The sequence below is a fragment of the Pseudophryne corroboree genome, unplaced genomic scaffold (genome assembly GCF_028390025.1).
Source record: "Pseudophryne corroboree isolate aPseCor3 unplaced genomic scaffold, aPseCor3.hap2 scaffold_490, whole genome shotgun sequence".
NCBI classification, from domain to species: domain Eukaryota; kingdom Metazoa; phylum Chordata; class Amphibia; order Anura; family Myobatrachidae; genus Pseudophryne; species Pseudophryne corroboree.
This window is the reverse complement of record NW_026970098.1, coordinates 458610-478696: the sequence shown is the minus strand read 5'-3', so window position 1 is coordinate 478696 and position 20087 is coordinate 458610. Positions and strand designations below refer to the sequence as shown.

The window sequence follows — 20087 nt, the reverse complement described above, 5'->3', positions numbered from 1 at the left end:
ACGTGTAGATGAAGCACTAATAGGAGGCTTTAAAATGTTCAATCTAGTGTCCTTCGTTTGGGAGAAAAATGCAAAGGTACAATACAGCTTTTCCTTGCCAATATCTCTCTTTTGCAAAGAGCTAGGCATTGGAAAATTCAGGGCTATAACGTGTAGATGAAGCACTAACAGGAGGCTTTAAAATTTTCATTCTAGTGTCTTTCGTTTGGGAGAAAAATGCAAAAGTACAATGCTGCTTTTCCTTGCCAATATCTCTCTTTTGCAAAGAGATAAGCATTGGAAAATTCAGGGCTATAACGTGTAGATGAAGCACTAACAGGAGGCTTTAAAATTTTCATTCTAGTGTCTTTCGTTTGGGAGAAAAATGCAAAGGTACAATACAGCATTTCCTTGCCGATATCTCTCTTTTGCAAAGAGATAGGCATTGGAAAATTCAGGGCTATAACGTGTAGATGAAGCACTAACAGGAGGCTTTAAAATTTTCATTCTAGTGTCTTTCGTTTGGGAGAAAAATGCAAAGGTACAATACAGCTTTTCCTTGCCGATATCTCTCTTTTGCAAAGAGATAGGCATTGGTAAATTCAGGGCTATAACGTGTAGATGAAGCACTAATAGGAGGCTTTAAAATTTTCATTCTAGTGTCTTTCATTTGGGAGAAAAATGCAAAGGTACAATACAGCTTTTCCTTGCCGATATCTCTCTTTTGCAAAGAGATAGGCATTGGAAAATTCAGGGCTATAACGTGTAGATGAAGCACTAACAGGAGGCTTTAAAATTTTCATTCTAGTGTCCTTCGTTTGGGAGAAAACTGCAAAGGTACAATACAGCTTTTCCTTGCCGATATCTCTCTTTTGCAAAGAGATAGGCATTGGTAAATTCAGGGCTATAACGTGTAGATGAAGCACTAATAGGAGGCTTTAAAATTTTCATTCTAGTGTCCTTCGTTTGGGAGAAAAATGCAAAGGTACAATACAGCTTTTCCTTGCCGATATCTCTCTTTTGCAAAGAGATAGGCATTGGAAAATTCAGGGCTATAACGTGTAGATGAAGCACTAACAGGAGGCTTTAAAATTTTCATTCTAGTGTATTTCGTTTGGGAGAAAAATGCAAAGGTACAATACCGCTTTTCCTTGCCGATATCTCTCTTTTGCAAAGAGCTAGGCATTGGAAAATTCAGGGCTATAACGTGTAGATGAAGCACTAATAGGAGGCTTTAAAATGTTCAATCTAGTGTCCTTCGTTTGGGAGAAAAATGCAAAGGTACAATACAGCTTTTCCTTGCCAATATCTCTCTTTTGCAAAGAGCTAGGCATTGGAAAATTCAGGGCTATAACGTGTAGATGAAGCACTAACAGGAGGCTTTAAAATTTTCATTCTAGTGTCTTTCGTTTGGGAGAAAAATGCAAAAGTACAATGCTGCTTTTCCTTGCCAATATCTCTCTTTTGCAAAGAGATAAGCATTGGAAAATTCAGGGCTATAACGTGTAGATGAAGCACTAACAGGAGGCTTTAAAATTTTCATTCTAGTGTCTTTCGTTTGGGAGAAAAATGCAAAGGTACAATACAGCTTTTCTTTGCCAATATCTCTCTTTTGCAAAGAGCTAGGCATTGGAAAATGCAGGGCTATAACGTGTAGATGAAGCACTAACAGGAGGCTTTACAATTTTCATTCTAGTGTCTTTCGTTTGGGAGAAAAATGCAAAGGTACAATGCTGCTTTTCCTTGCCGATATCTCTCTTTTGCAAAGAGATAGGCATTGGAAAATGCAGGGCTATAACGTGTAGATGAAGCACTAACAGGAGGCTTTAAAATTTTCATTCTAGTGTCTTTCGTTTGGGAGAAAAATGCAAAGGTACAATACAGCTTTTCCTTGCCGATATCTCTCTTTTGCAAAGAGATAGGCATTGGAAAATTCAGGGCTATAACGTGTAGATGAAGCACTAACAGGAGGCTTTAAAATTTTCATTCTAGTGTCTTTCGTTTGGGAGAAAAATGCAAAGGTACAATACAGCTTTTCCTTGCCGATATCTCTCTTTTGCAAAGAGATAGGCATTGGAAAATTCAGGGCTATAACGTGTAGATGAAGCACTAACAGGGGGCTTTAAAATTTTCATTCTAGTGTCCTTCGTTTGGGAGAAAACTGCAAAGGTACAATACAGCTTTTCCTTGCCGATAGCTCTCTTTTGCAAAGAGATAGGCATTGAAAAATTCAGGGCTATAACGTGTAGATGAAGCACTAATAGGAGGCTTTAAAATTTTCATTCTAGTGTCCTTCGTTTGGGAGAAAAATGCAAAGGTACAATACAGCTTTTCCTTGCCGATATCTCTCTTTTGCAAAGAGATAGGCATTGGAAAATTCAGGGCTATAACGTGTAGATGAAGCACTAACAGGAGGCTTTAAAATTTTCATTCTAGTGTATTTCGTTTGGGAGAAAAATGCAAAGGTACAATACCGCTTTTCCTTGCCGATATCTCTCTTTTGCAAAGAGCTAGGCATTGGAAAATTCAGGGCTATAACGTGTAGATGAAGCACTAATAGGAGGCTTAAAAATTTTCAATCTAGTGTCCTTCGTTTGGGAGAAAAATGCAAAGGTACAATACAGCTTTTCCTTGCCAATATCTCTCTTTTGCAAAGAGCTAGGCATTGGAAAATTCAGGGCTATAACGTGTAGATGAAGCACTAACAGGAGGCTTTAAAATTTTCATTCTAGTGTCTTTCGTTTGGGAGAAAAATGCAAAAGTACAATGCTGCTTTTCCTTGCCGATATCTCTCTTTTGCAAAGAGATAAGCATTGGAAAATTCAGGGCTATAACGTGTAGATGAAGCACTAACAGGAGGCTTTAACATTTTCATTCTAGTGTCTTTCGTTTGGGAGAAAAATGCAAAGGTACAATACAGCTTTTCCTTGCCAATATCTCTCTTTTGCAAAGAGCTAGGCATTGGAAAATGCAGGGCTATAACGTGTAGATGAAGCACTAACAGGAGGCTTTACAATTTTCATTCTAGTGTCTTTCGTTTGGGAGAAAAATGCAAAGGTACAATGCTGCTTTTCCTTGCCGATATCTCTCTTTTGCAAAGAGATAGGCATTGGAAAATGCAGGGCTATAACGTGTAGATGAAGCACTAACAGGAGGCTTTAAAATTTTCATTCTAGTGTCCTTCGTTTGGGAGAAAAATGCAAAAGTACAATACAGCTTTTCCTTGCCAATATCTCTCTTTTGCAAAGAGCTAGGCATTGGAAAATTCAGGGCTATACCGTGTAGATGAAGCACTAACAGGAGGCTTTTAAATTTTCATTCTAGTGTCCTTCGTTTGGTAGAAAAATGCAAAGGTACAATACAGCTTTTCCTTGCCGATATCTCTCTTTTGCAAAGAGATAGGCATTGGAAAATGCAGGGCTATAACGTGTAGATGAAGCACTAACAGGAGGCTTTAAAATTTTCATTCTAGTGTCTTTCGTTTGGGAGAAAAATGCAAAGGTACAATACAGCTTTTCCTTGCCGATATCTCTCTTTTGCAAAGAGATAGGCATTGGAAAATTCTGGGCTATAACGTGTAGATGAAGCACTAACAGGAGGCTTTAAAATTTTCATTCTAGTGTCCTTCGTTTGGGAGAAAAATGCAAAGGTACAATACAGCTTTTCCTTGCCGATATCTCTCTTTTGCAAAGAAATAGGCATTGGAAAATTCAGGGCTATAACGTGTAGATGAAGCACTAATAGGAGGCTTTAAAATTTTCATTCTAGTGTCCTTCGTTTGGGAGAAAAATGCAAAGGTACAATAAAGCTTTTCCTTGCCGATATCTCTCTTTTGCAAAGAAATAGGCATTGGAAAATTCAGGGCTATAACGTGTAGATGAAGCACTAATAGGAGGCTTTAAAATTTTCATTCTAGTGTCTTTCGTTTGGGAGAAAAATGTAAAGGTACAATACAGCTTTTCCTTGCCGATATCTCTCTTTTGCAAAGAGCTAGGCATTGGAAAATTCAGGGCTATAACGTGTAGATGAAGCACTAACAGTAGGCTTTAAAATTTTCATTCCCAATGGGGATGGCTTCCCGGGAGGTAACCCCTATTGAGTGAAGGGAGTATATAGGATACGACCCAGTGGTACCTGACGACATAGATACTAACAGCTATTTAATAACATTACGCTAGAAAGTGATTATTAGCAACATATATATCTATATAAACAACCCCGCCAGGGTTGTGCCTTCAAAAATAATCACACACGGACACGCTTTTTAAACCTTTTTTTCACATCTCTTTATTCTTCTTATGCACATGTATGTTAGTTCTGTGATTTTAACCTTTATGTTTCACTGCAGTTTGGGATAATAATATTAATATTTATCCAATTTTAATACATACTTAATAAAGGTTATATTTTATGATTCATTCATTCTGTCCAGTGCGTCAACAGTGCAGATTTCTTCTTGTTTTTTCTCCCAAATTCTATAACAATGACAGTAAATGTTGTTTCTTTTCAAACAGAACTTTCTTGACCATGCTACTTGCTTGAAAGATCTGGGAGCACATGGAAAACAGTACAAACCATGCAGTATCACAAGAGCCTTTATTTGATCTTTCATGAAGATAGAGCAGAATTGAGGACACGTCAACAATTTCTGCCGAAGGTGGTTCATCTTTCCACATGGTGCCTTTGGCCACTGACACCTTCGTTGAGTCAAAGTCTCTGGCTGTGGTCAGAACTTTGAAAATTTATGTCACCAGAACGGTTCAGATTAGGAAAACAGAGGCTCTGTTTGTCCTGTATGCTCCCAACAGGATTGGGTGTCCTGCTTCCATGTAGACCATTATGCGCTGGATCTGTGGTAAGATTCAGCATGCTCATTCCATGGCAGGATTGCCGTTACTGAATTAGGTGAAGACCCATTCTACTAGAAAGGTGGGTTCATCCTGGGCAGCTGGTCGGGGAGTCTCGGCATTGCAACTTTGCCGAGCAGCTATTTAGTAAACACTTTTGCTAAGTTTTACAAGTTTGATACCTTGGCTGATGATAACCTCAAGTTGGGTCATTCGGTGCTGCAGAGTCGTACGCACTCTCCCACCCGTTCAAGAGCTTTGGTATAACCCCATGGTTCTTAATGTGACCCCAGCATCCTCTAGGTCTTATGAGAAAATAGGATTTTAATACCTACCGGTAAATCCTTTTCTCTTAGTCCGTAGAGGATGCTGGGCACCCGTCCCAGTCCATACTGTGTCTGCAGTTATTACTTGTGGTTATACACATGTTATGTTATGGTTCTGGTCAGCTTTTTGCTGCAATTGTTCATGCCGTTGGCTTGTGTTCTGTTGAATGCCACGTTCTGCGGCATGCTTAAGGTGTGAGCTGGTAAGATGCTCACCTTAGTTTAACAATAAATCCTTTCCTCTAAATGTCCGTCTCCCTGGGCACAGTTCCTATAACTGGAGTCTGGAGGAGGGGCATAGAGGGAGGAGCCAGTTCACACCCTTTGAAAGTCTTAAAGTGCCCATGTCTCTTGCGGATCCCGTCTATACCCCATGGTTCTTAATGTGACCCCAGCATCCTCTACGGACTAAGAGAAAAGGATGCCCTTGCGCACTATCCTGACTTCTCCTCCCGTCTGCTTACTTTGTGCCTTCCAACGCACAATGCGAACTACAGGTGGTGCTGCAGGGCCCACACCCTTTTACTTGCCTTACAGAACAGCTCTGGAGCTGTTACAGTGCCCAGCTGCTGCAAGAAATCAGCTTGAATGCTTCAGGGGATGGGGCATGGCCAACATGAGCCCCACACCAAAGGAGGGTGGGGGTGTTTAATGCGAACTAGGGGTCATCCAAGCACCGCAAAAGGCCGCCATGCCCTGCATGCCCCTTTTCTCTTTTCATATGCAGATGAGGGTTCCAGCCAACTTTGGCCCACATCTTGGATGACATCACCGTATGCAAATCCGTCTTCTGCAGACCTTCCCCCAGGAATGCTTGTACTAGTTGTTGCATATGGTTTGATATTTGATGGTGCTTCAATATTAGGCAGCCTTCCACCCTCCCATGTTCATCTGAACAGATGTGGTCTCCCTGCAGTTGTTGTCCCCAGACGAGAGTTCCCTTGTGCGTCCTCAGTTGAATCTCCTTAACTTGACGGGGGAGGGGCTGCCCGAGCAGCCACCCTCCCCAGCCCTATCCCAACTCATACTTATTTTGCATATGAGATCTCTTGATCATGAAGATTGTTCTCACAGGGTGAGGTTCATCCATTATATTTTAAAATAGGAAGGTACAAATTACATATTTGAATTGCATCTATGTGCTGGATTCAAATGTCCCCCCCCCCCCTTCCTTTCTCAATTGTGCCCGTCAGCAGCTATTCTAAGGTTGCTGCCAATGGGTGTGACACATTAATTTCTTCTGTGGGGTACACTGGACTCCACAAGGATTCACATTGGGGTGTAGAGTAGGATCTTGATCTGAGGCACCAACCGGCTCAAAGCTTTTGACTGTTCCCAAGATGCTCAGCGCATCCTCCTCTATAACCCCGCTTCCATGAACAGGGAGCTCAGTTTGTAGTTGGTGCCTTCAGTAGCAGGCCACTTAACAGGGGCCTGCCTCAGGCAGCCTATTCTTAGCTATTAATTTTGACAAGAAAAGAAGAACTTGTTTTATGAGAATCTACAAGGGCTGCAGCAGGCTAGGTCTAATAGACATCTTTACTGCAGCTTCATCACTCCCAGCGGCGCTGTATACTCCCGTGCCCTGGTTGCTGGGTCACTGCAGCGGAGGCTCCAGTTTCTTCCTAAGGTCAGTCACACACACACCGCCCTTCCGGATCACGAGGCCGCTGATGAAGGGGAGCGTGGCCGTAGGGGGTGGACCGTGTGCGCACTGGCGTGGACACTGATTACTGGGCAGCCGCTCCACTAGCCACCAGGTACAGTTAAGGAGCACAGGTCTGGGAGTTTTACTCCTATATTAACCCAATTTTGTACTGCCCGCAGCGCATTGTGATAGGTAATAGGGCCTGATTCAGGTTGGAATGCAATCACAATAAGCGATCCAACTGCAAAAATTGCTAACAGCATACGCATGTGCCTGCATTTTCTGCGGCACCCCGCAGAGAATGCGATCGCCTCTGCCTGTCAATCGGGGCGGGGGGGGAGAGGGGGGTCAGCAACACTCCATTTCCAAGTCAGGGATGGAGCGGTGCGGGGGCAAGGCTTCAAAATGGGGTCTGCAATGGAGGAGACACAGGGGGCGTGGTCACAGCGGCTGTATGACATCACATTCAGCCGCTGTGATCACAAAAATGGTGGCGGCTTCCTGCGCGCACATACAGTTTGCACCAGCAGGAGGCTACACCATTTTTTATGATCACGCTGAACTGCAGTGCGACTGCAATTACAGCATGGTCAAGAATGGAGGCGTCATGCTGGGTGGCCATGCCCTGTCACTGTGCAGGAGCCAGCACTGCACACACACTAGTCCCCGGGTGCAGCCCCCAACCCCCGGGACACCCGGAGCAACAAAATGTAGATTCAGGCCACCAGGCCACGCCCCTACCTATGAAACCATGCCTCCTTTTTACCATTGCGCTGCTTATCTGCGCGCACTGCATTACAATCTCCTTCGCCACCTCTCTGGGTGTCACCAGTGATAGTGACACCTCTGCCATGCTTGTAGCAGCTGGTCCTAAGATCTACGCCTCAAGCCCTGAGTGTTTGTCCTTGTGACTTGTTGATCATCATAGCGAAGCAGATGCTTACAGAAAACTGCAGGGGCTTAGATTGAAAATAAAAAAATTGATGGGTATAAGGTAGAGAGGAGCGGGTTCGGTTCTCCGAGAACCGAATTCCCGACGAACTCCATGTGGTTTACACTGGTCCGAGGCAGGCTCGGTTGTTCCCGCCTGACTCGGAAAACCTGAACAAGGGAAAATGTCATCATCCCGCTGTCGGATTCTCTCGAGATTCGGATTCCATATAAAGAGCTGCGCGTTGCCGCCATTTTTACTCGTGCATTGAAGAGAGAGCGGAGAGGACGTGGCTATGTTCTCTCAGTGGAAATCTCAATATCAGTGCTCAGTATCAGTGGTTACTTATTGCTGCTCAGTAATACTAGTAGTGTGTCTCTCCTGCTCAGTGTCAGTTCTCAGTAGTATCCTCAGCTCAGTATCACTGCTCATTGTCTTGTGCTGCATTGTGGTGCTCAGCATACTACAGTACATTACTAATAGTCCAGTGCTGCATCTTGCTGCTCAGTGTCAGTTCTAGTATCCTCATCAGTGCTCACTATCACTGCTCATTACATTGTGGTGTTCTGTATACTACAGTAACATAGTAATATAGTAACATATAGTAACATAGTTTTTGAGGTTGAATAGAGGCAAATTGCCCATCGTGTTCAACCTGTTTTAAGTTGTGATGATTCTACATACTTGCTGAATAATGTTTAATGACTAGTTAGCTACTATAACTCATGTTACCCCCGGATTAACCATGTTGATATTTTAAGTATTATAACCTTGGATAGCTTTTTCATTCAGAAATGTATCCATTCCTTTTTTAAATCCAATTACAGAGTCCGCCATTACCACCTTCCCTGGCAGGGAATTCCACATCCTGATTGCCCTAACAGTGAACATCATAGTATCTCACCTGGCAGGTAAGTAGGAGTTGGGCTAGAGCTGTGGAGGATTGCTGCTCGGGCACCCCCTGTCAAGTGAAGGAGATCCAACTGAGGCAGCACAAGGGAACTCTCGAAAGAAGAACAAGGCTAGAGGAAGATCTGAGACAAAGAAATCTGACTTTTACCAGAGCTGACCAGAGGAAAGCACAAACGCAGTCCCCCACTACCACAAATAATGCAGTCGAGTTTCCCACATTTGGGGAAATCACAGGGGTCAGCATACCCAGAGTGCAATGAATGAACCTCACCCTGGGAGAACAATCTTCATGACCATGGTATCTCCTATGCAAAATAAGTATGATTTGGGATAGGGCTGGGGAGGGCCGCTGCTCAGGCACATCTCTGTCAAGTAAAGGAGATTCAACTGAGGCAACACAAGGGAACTCTCATCTGGGGACAACAACTGCAGGGAGAACACATATTTTCAGATGAACATGGGAGGGCAGAAGGCTGCCTAACACTGAAGCACCCCCAAACAACAAACCAAATGCAACTACTAGTGCAAGCATTCCTGGGGGAAGGCCTGCAGCAGATGGATTTGCATATGGTGATGTCATCCAAGCAGTGGGTCAAAGTTGGCTTCAACCCTCGTCTGCATATGAAAATAAAAAAGGGGTGTGCAGGGCATGGCGGCCTTTTGCGGCGCTTGGATGACCCCTAGTTTGCATTAAACACCTCCACCTTCCTTCGGTGTGGGGCTCATGTTGGCTATGCCCCAGCCCCTGAAGCATTCAAGCTGATTTCTTGCAGCAGCTGGGCACTGTAACAGCTCCAGAGCTGCTCTGTAAAGCAAGTAAAAGGGTGTGGGCCCTGCAGCACTACCTGTAGTTTGCATTGTGCGTTGGAAGGCACAAAGTAAGCAGACGGGAGAAGTCAGGATAGTGCACAAGGGCATAGAAGGGAGCGGCTCAAGAAAAGAGAAGTGGAAACAGACAGCAAACTAGGCTGGAGAGAGACCTGAGACAAAGTGATCTGAATTATACGAGAGCCGACCAGAGGAAACACAAATTATGTAATCAAGTGTCCCACATTTGGGGAAATCGTAGGAGCAGCACACCCAGAGTGCATTGGGTGAGCCTTGCCCTGGGAGAAGCACCTTCCTGATCACAGTATCTCACCTGGCAGGTAAGTAGGAGTTGGGCTAGAGCTGGGGAGGGTCGCTGTTCGGGCACCCCCCTGTCAAGTGAAGGAGATCCAACTGAGGCAGCACAAGGAAACTCTCGAAAAAAGAACAAGGCTAGAGGAAGATCTGAGACAAAGAAATCTGACTTTTACCAGAGCTGACCAGAGGAAAGCACAAACACAGTCCCCCACTACCACAAATAATGCAGTCGAGTTTCCCACATTTGGGGAAATGACAGGGGTCAGCATACCCAGAATGCAATGAATGAACCTCACCCTGGGAGAACAATCTTCATGACAATGGTATCTCCTATGCAAAATAAGTATGATTTGGGATAGGGCTGGGGAGGGCCGCTGCTCAGGCACATCTCTGTCAAGTAAAGGAGATTCAACTGAGGCAGCACAAGGGAACTCTCATCTGGGGACAACAACTGCAGGGAGAACACATATTTTCAGATGAACATGGGAGAGCAGAAGGCTGCCTAATACTGAAGCACCCCCAAACAACAAACCAAATGCAACAACTAGTACAAGCATTCCTGGGAAAAGGTCTGCAGAAGACGGATTTGCATACGGTGATGTCATCCAAGCAGTGGGCCAAAGTTGGCTGGAACCCTCATCTGCATATGAAAAGAGAAAAGGGGTATGCAGGGCATGGCGGCCTTTTGCGGCTCTTGGATGACCCTTAGTTCGCATTAAACACCTCCACCCTCCGTCGGTGTGGGGCTCATGTTGGCTATGCCCCAGCCCCTGAAGCATTCAAGCTGATTTCTTGCAGCAGCTGGGCACTGTAACAGCTCCAGAGCTGCTCTGTAAGGCAAGTAAAAGGGTGTTGGCCCTGCAGCACTACCTGTAGTTTGCATTGTGCGTTGGAAGGCACAAAGTAAGCAGACAGGAGAAGTCAGGAGAGTGCACAAGGGCAAGGGCAGGGGCTCAAGAAAAGAGAAGTGGAAACAGACAGCAAACTAGGCTGGAGAGAGACCTGAGACAAAGAGATCTGAATTATACGAGTAGCCGACCAGAGGAAACACAAATTATGTAGTCAAGTGTCCCACATTTGGGGAAATCGTAGGAGCAGCACACCCAGAGTGCAATGGGTGAGCCTTGCCCTGGGAGAAGCACCTTCCTGATCATAGTATCTCACCTGGCAGGTAAGTAGGAGTTGGGCTAGAGCTGGGGAGGGTCGCTGCTCGGGCACCCCCCTGTCAAGTGAAGGAAATCCAACTGAGGCAGCACAAGGAAACTCTCAAAAAAAGAACAAGGCTAGAGGAAGATCTGAGACAAAGAAATCTGACTTTTACCAGAGCTGACCAGAGGAAAGCACAAACACAGTCCCCCACTACCACAAATAATGCAGTCGAGTTTCCCACATTTGGGGAAATCACAGGGGTCAGCATACCCAGAATGCAATGAATGAACCTCACCCTGGAAGAACAATCTTCATGACCATGGTATCTCCTATGCAAAATAAGTATGATTTGGGATAGGGCTGGGGAGGGCCGCTGCTCAGGCACATCTCTGTCAAGTAAAGGAGATTCAACTGAGGCAGCACAAGAGAACTCTCATCTGGGGACAACAACTGCAGGGAGAACACATATTTTCAGATGAACATGGGAGAGCAGAAGGCTGCCTAATACTGAAGCACCCCAAACAACAAACCAAATGCAACAACTAGTACAAGCATTCCTGGGGGAAGGTCTGCAGAAGACGTATTTGCATACGGTGATGTCATCCAAGCAGTGGGCCAAAGTTGGCTGGAACCCTCATCTGCATATGAAAAGAGAAAAGGGGTATGCAGGGCATGGCGGCCTTTTGCGGCGCTTGGATGACCCTTAGTTCGCATTAAACACCTCCACCCTCCGTCGGTGTGGGGCTCATGTTGGCTATGCCCCAGCCCCTGAAGCATTCAAGCTGATTTCTTGCAGCAGCTGGGCACTGTAACAGCTCCAGAGCTGCTCTGAAAGGCAAGTAAAAGGGTGTGGGCCCTGCAGCACTACCTGTAGTTTGCATTGTGCGTTGGAAGGCACAAAGTAAGCAGACAGGAGAAGTCAGGAGAGTGCACAAGGGCATAGAAGGCAGCGGCTCAAGAAAAGAGAAGTGGAAACAGACAGCAAACTAGGCTGGAGAGAGACCTGAGACAAAGAGATCTGAATTATACGAGAGCCGACCAGGGGAAACGCAAATTATGCAGTCAAGTTTCCCACATTTGGGGAAATCGCAGGAGCAGCACACCCAGAGTGCAATGGGTGAGCCTTGCCCTGGGAGAAGCACCTTCATGATCATAGTATCTCACCTGGCAGTTATGTAGGAGTTGGGCTAGAGCTGGGGAGGGTCGCTGCTCGGGTACCCCCCTGTCAAGTGAAGGAGATCAAACTGAGGCAGCACAATGGAACTCTCGAAAGAAGAACAAGGCTAGAGGAAGATCTGAGACAAAGAAATCTGACTTTTACCAGAGCTGACCAGAGGAAAACACAAACACAGTCCCCCACTACCACAAATAATGCAGTTGAGTTTCCCACATTTGGGGAAATCACAGGGGTCAGCATACCCAGAATGCAATGAATGAACCTCACCCTGGGAGAACAATCTTTATGACCATGGTATCTCCTATGCAAAATAAGTATGATTTGGGATAGGGCTGGGGAGGGCCGCTGCTCAGGCACATCTCTGTCAAGTAAAGGAGATTCAACTGAGGCAGCACAAGGGAACTCTCATCTGGGGACAACAACTGCCGGGAGAACACATATTTTCAGATGAACATGGGAGGGCAGAAGGCTGCCTAATACTGAAGCACCCCCAAACAACAAACCAAATGCAGCAACTAGTACAAGCATTCCTGGGGGAAGGTCTGCAGAAGACGGATTTGCATACAGTGATGTCATCCAAGCAGTGGGCCAAAGTTGGCTGGAACCCTCATCTGCATATGAAAAGAGAAAAGGGGTATGCAGGGCATGGCGGCCTTTTGCGGCGCTTGGATGACCCTTAGTTCGCATTAAACACCCCCACCCTACTTCGGTGTGGGGCTCATGTTGGCCATGCCCCAGCCCCTGAAGCATTCAAGCTGATTTCTTGCAGCAGCTTGGCACTGTAACAGCTCCAGAGCTGCTCTGTAAGGCAAGTAAAAGGGTGTGGGCCCTGCAGCACTACCTGTAGTTTGCATTGTGCATCGGAAGGCACAAAGTAAGCAGACAGGAGGAGAAGTCAGGATAGTGCACAAGGGTATAGAAGGGAGGGGCTCAAGAAAAAAGAAGTGGAAACAGACAGCAAACTAGGCTGGAGAGAGACCTGAGACAAAGAGATCTGAATTATATGAGAGCCGACTAGGGGAAACACAAATTATGCAATCAAGTTTCCCATATTTGGGGAAATCGCAGGGGCAGCACACCCAGAGTGCAATGGGTGAGCCTTGCCCTGGGAGAAGCAACTTCATGATCATAGTATCTCACCTGGCAGGTAAGTAGGAGTTGGGCTAGAGCTGGGGAGGGTCGCTGCTCGGGCACCTCCCTGTCAAGTGAAGGAGATCCAACTGAGGCAGCACAAGGGAACTCTTGAAAGAAGAACAAGGCTAGAGGAAGATCTGAGACAAAGAAATCTGACTTTTACCAGAGCTGACCAGAGGAAAGCACAAACACAGTCCCCCACTACCACAAATAATGCAGTTGAGTTTCCCACATTTGGGGAAATCACAGAGGTCAGCATACCCAGAACGCAATGAATGAACCTAACCCTGGGAGAACAATCTTCATGACCATGGTATCTCCTATGCAAAATAAGTATGATTTGGGATAGGGCTGGGGAGGGCCGCTGCTCAGGCACATCTCTGTCAAGTAAAGGAGATTCAACTGAGGCAGCACAAGGGAACTCTCATCTGGGGACAACAACTGCAGGGAGAACACATATTTTCAGATGAACATGGGAGGGCAGAAGGCTGCCTAATACTGAAGCACCCCCAAACAACAAACCAAATGCAACAACTAGTGCAAGCATTCCTGGGGGAAGGCCTGCCGCAGATGGATTTGCATATGGTGATGTCATCCAAGCAGTGGGTCAAAGTTGGCTTCAACCCTCGTCTGCATATGAAAAGAGAAAAGGGGCATGCAGGGCATGGCGGCCTTTTGCGGCGCTTGGCTGACCCCTAGTTTGCATTAAACACCTCCACCCTCCGTCGGTGTGGGGCTCATGTTGGCTATGCCCCAGCCCCTGAAGCATTCAAGCTGATTTCTTGCTGCAGCTGGGCACTGTAACAGCTCCAGAGCTGCTATGTAAGGCAAGTAAAAGGGTGTGGGCCCTGCAGCACTACCTGTAGTTTGCATTGTGCGTTGGAAGGCACAAAGTAAGCAGACAGGAGAAGTCTGGAGAGTGCACAAGGGCATAGAAGGCAGCGGCTCAAGAAAAGAGAAGTGGAAACAGACAGCAAACTAGGCTGGAGAGAGACCTGAGACAAAGAGATCTGAATTATACGAGAGCCGACCAGGGGAAACACAAATTATGCAGTCAAGTTTCCCACAGGAGTATATAGGATACGACCCAGTGGTACCTGACGACATAGATACTAACAGCTATTTAATAACATTACGCTAGAAAGTGATTATTAGCAACATATATATCTATATAAACAACCCCGCCAGGGTTGTGCCTTCAAAAATAATCACACACGGACACGCTTTTTAAACCTTTTTTTCACATCTCTTTATTCTTCTTATGCACATGTATGTTAGTTCTGTGATTTTAACCTTTATGTTTCACTGCAGTTTGGGATAATAATATTAATATTTATCCAATTTTAATACATACTTAATAAAGGTTATATTTTATGATTCATTCATTCTGTCCAGTGCGTCAACAGTGCAGATTTCTTCTTGTTTTTTCTCCCAAATTCTATAACAATGACAGTAAATGTTGTTTCTTTTCAAACAGAACTTTCTTGACCATGCTTCTTGCTTGAAAGATCTGGGAGCACATGGAAAACAGTACAAACCATGCAGTATCACAAGAGCCTTTATTTGATATTTCATGAAGATAGAGCAGAATTGAGGACACGTCAACTATTTCTGCCGAAGGTGGTTCATCTTTCCACATGGTGCCTTTGGCCACTGACACCTTCGTTGAGTCAAAGTCTCTGGCTGTGGTCAGAACTTTGAAAATTTATGTCACCAGAACGGTTCAGATTAGGAAAACAGAGGCTCTGTTTGTCCTGTATGCTCCCAACAGGATTGGGTGTCCTGCTTCCATGTAGACAATTATGCGCTGGATCTGTGGTAAGATTCAGCATGCTCATTCCACGGCAGGATTGCCGTTACTGAATTAGGTGAAGACCCATTCTACTAGAAAGGTGGGTTCATCCTGGGCAGCTGGTCGGGGAGTCTCGGCATTGCAACTTTGCCGAGCAGCTATTTAGTAAACACTTTTGCTAAGTTTTACAAGTTTTAGAGTAAAGGAGATTCAACTGAGGCAGCACAAGGGAACTCTCATCTGGGGACAACAACTGCAGTGAGAACACATATTTTCAGATGAACATGGGAGGGCAGAAGGCTGCCTAATACTGAAGCACCCCCAAACAACAAACCAAATGCAACAACTAGTACAAGCATTCCTGGGGGAAGGTCTGCAGAAGACGGATATGCATATAGTGATGTCATCCAAGCAGTGGGCCAAAGTTGGCTGGAACCCTCATCTGCATATGAAAAGAGAAAAGGGGTATGCAGGGCATGGCGGCCTTTTGCGGCGCTTGGATGACCCTTAGTTCGCATTAAACACCCCCACCCTCCTTCGGTGTGGGGCTCATGTTGGCCATGCCCCAGCCCCTGAAGCATTCAAGCTGATTTCTTGCAGCAGCTGGGCACTGTAACAGCTCCAGAGCTGCTCTGTAAGGCAAGTAAAAGGGTGTGGGCCCTGCAGCACTACCTGTAGTTTGCATTGTGCATTGGAAGGCACAAAGTAAGCAGACAGGAGGAGAAGTCAGGATAGTCCACAAGGGTATAGAAGGGAGGGGCTCAAGAAAAAAGAAGTGGAAACAGACAGCAAACTAGGCTGGAGAGAGACCTGAGACAAAGAGATCTGAATTATATGAGAGCCGACCAGGGGAAACACAAATTATGCAGTCAAGTTTCCCACATTTGGGGAAATCGCAGGGGCAGCACACCCAGGTGAGATACTATAATCAGGAAGGTGCTTCTCCCAGGGCAAGGCTCACCCATTGCACACTGGGTGTGCTGCTCCTACGATTTCCCCAAATGTGGGACACTTGACTGCATAATTTGTGTTTCCTCTGGTCGGCTCTCGTATAATTCAGATCTCTTTGTCTCAGGTCTCTCTCCAGCCTAGTTTGCTCTCTGTTTCCACTTCTTTTTTCTTGAGCCCCTCCCTTCTATACCCTTGTGCACTATCCTGACTTCTCCTCCCGTCTGCTTACTTTGTGCCTTCCAATGCACAATGCAAACTACAGGTAGTGCTGCAGGGCCCACACCCTTTTACTTGCCTTACAGAGCAGCTCTGGAGCTGTTACAGTGCCCAGCTGCTGCAAGAAATCAGCTTGAATGCTTCATGGGATGGGGCATGGCCAACATGAGCCCCACACCAAAGGAGGGTGGGGGTGTTTAATGCGATCTAGGGGTCATCCAAGCACCGCAAAAGGCAGCCATGCCCTGCACGCCCCTTTTCTCTTTTCATATGCAGATGAGGGTTGAAGCCAACTTTGACCCACTGCTTGGATAACATCACCATATGCAAATCCATCTGCTGCAGGCCTTCCCCCAGGAATGCTTGCACTAGTTGTTGCATTTGGTTTGTTGTTTGGGGGTGCTTCAGTATTAGGCAGCCTTCTGCCCTCCCATGTTCATCTGAAAATATGTGTTCTCCCTGCAGTTGTTGTCCCCATATGAGAGTTCCCTTGTGCTGCCTCAGTTGAATCTCCTTTACTTGACAGAGATGTGCCTGAGCAGCGGCCCTCCCCAGCCCTATCCCAAATCATACTTATTTTGCATAGGAGACACCATGGTCATGAAAATTGTTCACCCAGGGTGAGGTTCATTCATTGCATTCTGGGTATGCTGACCCCTGTGATTTACCCAAATGTGGGAAACTCGCCTGCATTATTTGTGGTAGTTGGGGACTGTGTTTGTGTTTTCCGCTGGTCAGCTCTGGTAAAAGTCAGATTTCTTTGTCTCAGATCTTCCTCTAGCCTTGTTCTTCTTTCGAGAGTTCCATTGTGCTGCCTCAGTTGGATCTCCTTCACTTGACAGGGGGGTGCCCGAGCAGCGACCCTCCCCAGCTCTAGCCCAACTCCTACTTACCTGCCAGGTGAGATACTATGATCTTGAAGGTGCTTCTCCCAGGGCAAGGCTCAACCATTGCACTCTGGGTGTGCTGCCCCTGCGATTTCCCCAAATATGGGAAACTTGACTGCATAATTTGTGTTTCCCCTGGTCGGCTCTCGTATAATTCAGATCTCTTTGTCTCAGGTCTCTCTCCAGCCTAGTTTGCTGTCTGTTTCCACTTCTCTTTTCTTGAGCCACTCCCTTCTATGCCCTTGCGCACTATCCTGACTTCTCCCGTCTGCTTACTTTGTGCCTTCCAACGCACAATGCGAACTACAGGTAGTGCTGCAGGGCCCACACCCTTTTATTTGCCTTACAGAGCAGCTCTGGAGCTGTTACAGTGCCCAGCTGCTGCAAGAAATCAGCTTGAATGCTTCAGGGGCTGGGGCATAGCCAACATGAGCCCCACACCGAAGGAGGGTGGAGGTGTTTAATGCGAACTAGGGGTCATCCAAGCGCCGCAAAAGGCCGCCATGCCCTGCATAACCCTTTTCTCTTTTCATATGCAGATGAGGGTTCCAGCCAACTTTGGCCCACTGCTTGGATGACATCACCGTATGCAAATTCGTCTCCTGCAGACCTTCCCCCAGGAATGCTTGTACTAGTTATTGCATATGGTTTGATATTTGATGGTGCTTCAGTATTAGGCAGCCTTCCGCCCTCCCATGTTCATCTGAAAAAATGTGGTCTCCCTGCAGTTGTTGTCCCCAGACGAGAGTTCCCTTGTGCTTCCTCAGTTGAATCTCCTTAACTTGACGGGGGAGGGGCTTGCCCGAGCAGCCACCCTCCCCAGCCCTATCCCAACTCATACTTATTTTGCATATGAGATCTCTATATCATGAAGATTGTTATCACAGGGTGAAGTTCATCCATTATATTTTAAAATAGGAAGGTTCAAATTACATATTTGAATTGCATCTATGTGCTGGATTCAAATGTCCCCCCCCCTTCCTTTCTCAATTGTGCCCGTCAGCAGCTATTCTAAGGTTGCTGCCAATGGGTGTGACACATTAATTTCTTCTGTGGGGTACACTGGACTCCACAAGGATTCACATTGGGGTGTAGAGTAGGATCTTGATCTGAGGCACCAACCGGCTCAAAGCTTTTGACTGTTCCCAAGATGCTCAGCGCATTCTCCTCTATAACCCCGCTTCCATGAACAGGGAGCTCAGTTTGTAGTTGGTGCCTTCAGTAGCAGGCCACTTAACAGGGGCCTGCCTCAGGCAGCCTATTCTTAGCTATTAATTTTGACAAGAAAATAAGAACTTTTTTTATGAGAATCTACAAGGGCTGCAGCAGGCTAGGTCTAATAGACATCTTTACTGCAGCTTCATCACTCCCAGCGGCGCTGTATACTCCCGTGCCCTGGTTGCTGGGTCACTGCAGCGGAGGCTCCGGTTTCTTCCTAAGGTCAGTCACACACGCACCGCCCTTCCGGATCACGAGGCCGCTGATGAAGGGGAGTGTGGCCGTAGGGGGTGGACCGTGTGCGCACTGGCGTGGACACTGATTACTGGGCAGCCGCTCCACGAGCCACCAGGTACAGTTAAGGAGCACAGGTCTGGGGTTTTTTCTCCCATATTAAACCAATTTTGTACTGCCCGCAGCGCATTGTGATAGGTAATAGGGCCTGATTCAGGTTGGATTGCAATCACAGTAAGCGATCCAACTGCAAAAATTGCTAAGAGCATACGCATGTGCCTGCATTTTCTGCGGCACCCCGCAGAGAATGCGATCGCCTCTGCCTGTCAATCGGGGCAGGGGGGGAGAGGGTGGTCAGCAACACTCCATTTCCAAGTCAGGGATGGAGCGGTGCGGGGGCAAGGCTTCAAAATGGGGTCTGCAACGGAGGAGACACAGGGGGCGTGGTCACAGCGGCTGTATGACATCACATTCAGCCGCTGTGATCACAAAAATGGTGGCGGCTTCCTGCGCGCACATACAGTCTGCACCAGCAGGAGGCTACACCATTTTTTATGATCACGCTGAACTGCAGTGCGACTGCAATTACAGATTGGTCAAGAAGGGAGGCGTCGTGCTGGGTGGCCATGTCCTGTCACTGTGCAGGAGCCAGCACCGCTCACAGACTAGTCCCCGGGTGCAGCCCCCAACCCCCGGGACACCCGGAGCAACAAAATGTAGATTCAGGCCACCAGGCCACGCCCCTACCTATGAAACCATGCCTCCTTTTTACCATTGCGCTGCTTATCTGCGCGCACTGCATTACAATCTCCTTCGCCACCTCTCTGGGTGTCACCAGTGATAGTGACACCTCTGCCATGCTTGTAGCAGCTGGTCCTAAGATCTACGCCTCAAGCCCTGAGTGTTTGCCCTTGTGACTTGTTGATCATCATAGCGAAGCAGATGCTTACAGAAAACTGCAGGGGCTTAGATTGAAAATAAAAAAATATATGGGTATAAGGTAGAGAGGAGCGGGTTCGGTTCTCCGAGAACCGAATTCCCCACGAACTCCACGTGGTTTACACTGGTCCGAGGCAGGCTCGGTTGTTCCCGCCTGACTCGGAAAACCTGAACAAGGGAAAATGTCATCATCCCGCTGTCGGATTCTCGCGAGATTCGGATTTCATATAAAGAGCTGCGCGTTGCCGCCATTTTTACTCGTGCATTGAAGAGGGAGCGGAGAGGACGTGGCTATGTTCTCTCAGTGGAAATCTCAATATCAGTGCTCAGTATCAGTGGTTACTTATTGCTGCTCAGTAATACTAGTAGTGTGTCTCTCCTGCTCAGTGTCAGTTCTCAGTAGTATCCTCATCAGTGCTCAGTATCACTGCTCATTGTCTTGTGCTGCATTGTGGTGCTCAGCATACTACAGTACATTACTAATAGTCCAGTGCTGCATCTTGCTGCTCAGTGTCAGTTCTAGTATCCTCATCAGTGCTCACTATCACTGCTCATTACATTGTGGTGTTCTGTATACTACAGTAACATAGTAATATAGTAACATATAGTAATATAGTTTTTG

At 46.5% G+C, this 20087-nt stretch overlaps 11 non-coding genes and 1 pseudogene across 11 annotated transcripts; 3 read left to right on the top strand and 9 right to left on the bottom strand.

The window, feature by feature from the left end:
* Positions 1-8801: 8801 nt before the first annotated feature.
* On the bottom strand, positions 8802-8965 carry LOC135029605 (U1 spliceosomal RNA). The gene has a single exon (XR_010225718.1). It is a non-coding gene; the product is annotated as a U1 spliceosomal RNA (small nuclear RNA).
* Positions 8966-9636: 671 nt separating this feature from the next.
* Positions 9637-9799, bottom strand: LOC135029626 (U1 spliceosomal RNA). Its single transcript, XR_010225729.1, has one exon. It is a non-coding gene; the product is annotated as a U1 spliceosomal RNA (small nuclear RNA).
* A 152-nt stretch (positions 9800-9951) lies between these two features.
* LOC135029513 (U1 spliceosomal RNA) lies at positions 9952-10115 on the bottom strand. Its single transcript, XR_010225639.1, has one exon. It is a non-coding gene; the product is annotated as a U1 spliceosomal RNA (small nuclear RNA).
* Positions 10116-10783: 668 nt separating this feature from the next.
* On the bottom strand, positions 10784-10947 carry LOC135029592 (U1 spliceosomal RNA). Its single transcript, XR_010225706.1, has one exon. It is a non-coding gene; the product is annotated as a U1 spliceosomal RNA (small nuclear RNA).
* A 152-nt stretch (positions 10948-11099) lies between these two features.
* LOC135029701 (U1 spliceosomal RNA) lies at positions 11100-11263 on the bottom strand. The gene has a single exon (XR_010225802.1). It is a non-coding gene; the product is annotated as a U1 spliceosomal RNA (small nuclear RNA).
* A 670-nt stretch (positions 11264-11933) lies between these two features.
* On the bottom strand, positions 11934-12096 carry LOC135029616 (U1 spliceosomal RNA). Its single transcript, XR_010225723.1, has one exon. It is a non-coding gene; the product is annotated as a U1 spliceosomal RNA (small nuclear RNA).
* Positions 12097-12248: 152 nt separating this feature from the next.
* On the bottom strand, positions 12249-12412 carry LOC135029699 (U1 spliceosomal RNA). Its single transcript, XR_010225800.1, has one exon. It is a non-coding gene; the product is annotated as a U1 spliceosomal RNA (small nuclear RNA).
* Positions 12413-13114: 702 nt separating this feature from the next.
* On the bottom strand, positions 13115-13249 carry LOC135029610 (U1 spliceosomal RNA; annotated as a pseudogene).
* Positions 13250-13401: 152 nt separating this feature from the next.
* LOC135029502 (U1 spliceosomal RNA) lies at positions 13402-13565 on the bottom strand. Its single transcript, XR_010225629.1, has one exon. It is a non-coding gene; the product is annotated as a U1 spliceosomal RNA (small nuclear RNA).
* A 2361-nt stretch (positions 13566-15926) lies between these two features.
* On the top strand, positions 15927-16082 carry LOC135029632 (U1 spliceosomal RNA). The gene has a single exon (XR_010225733.1). It is a non-coding gene; the product is annotated as a U1 spliceosomal RNA (small nuclear RNA).
* Positions 16083-16756: 674 nt separating this feature from the next.
* Positions 16757-16920, top strand: LOC135029528 (U1 spliceosomal RNA). Its single transcript, XR_010225654.1, has one exon. It is a non-coding gene; the product is annotated as a U1 spliceosomal RNA (small nuclear RNA).
* Positions 16921-17072: 152 nt separating this feature from the next.
* Positions 17073-17235, top strand: LOC135029604 (U1 spliceosomal RNA). Its single transcript, XR_010225717.1, has one exon. It is a non-coding gene; the product is annotated as a U1 spliceosomal RNA (small nuclear RNA).
* The last annotated feature ends 2852 nt before the right edge of the window (positions 17236-20087 follow it).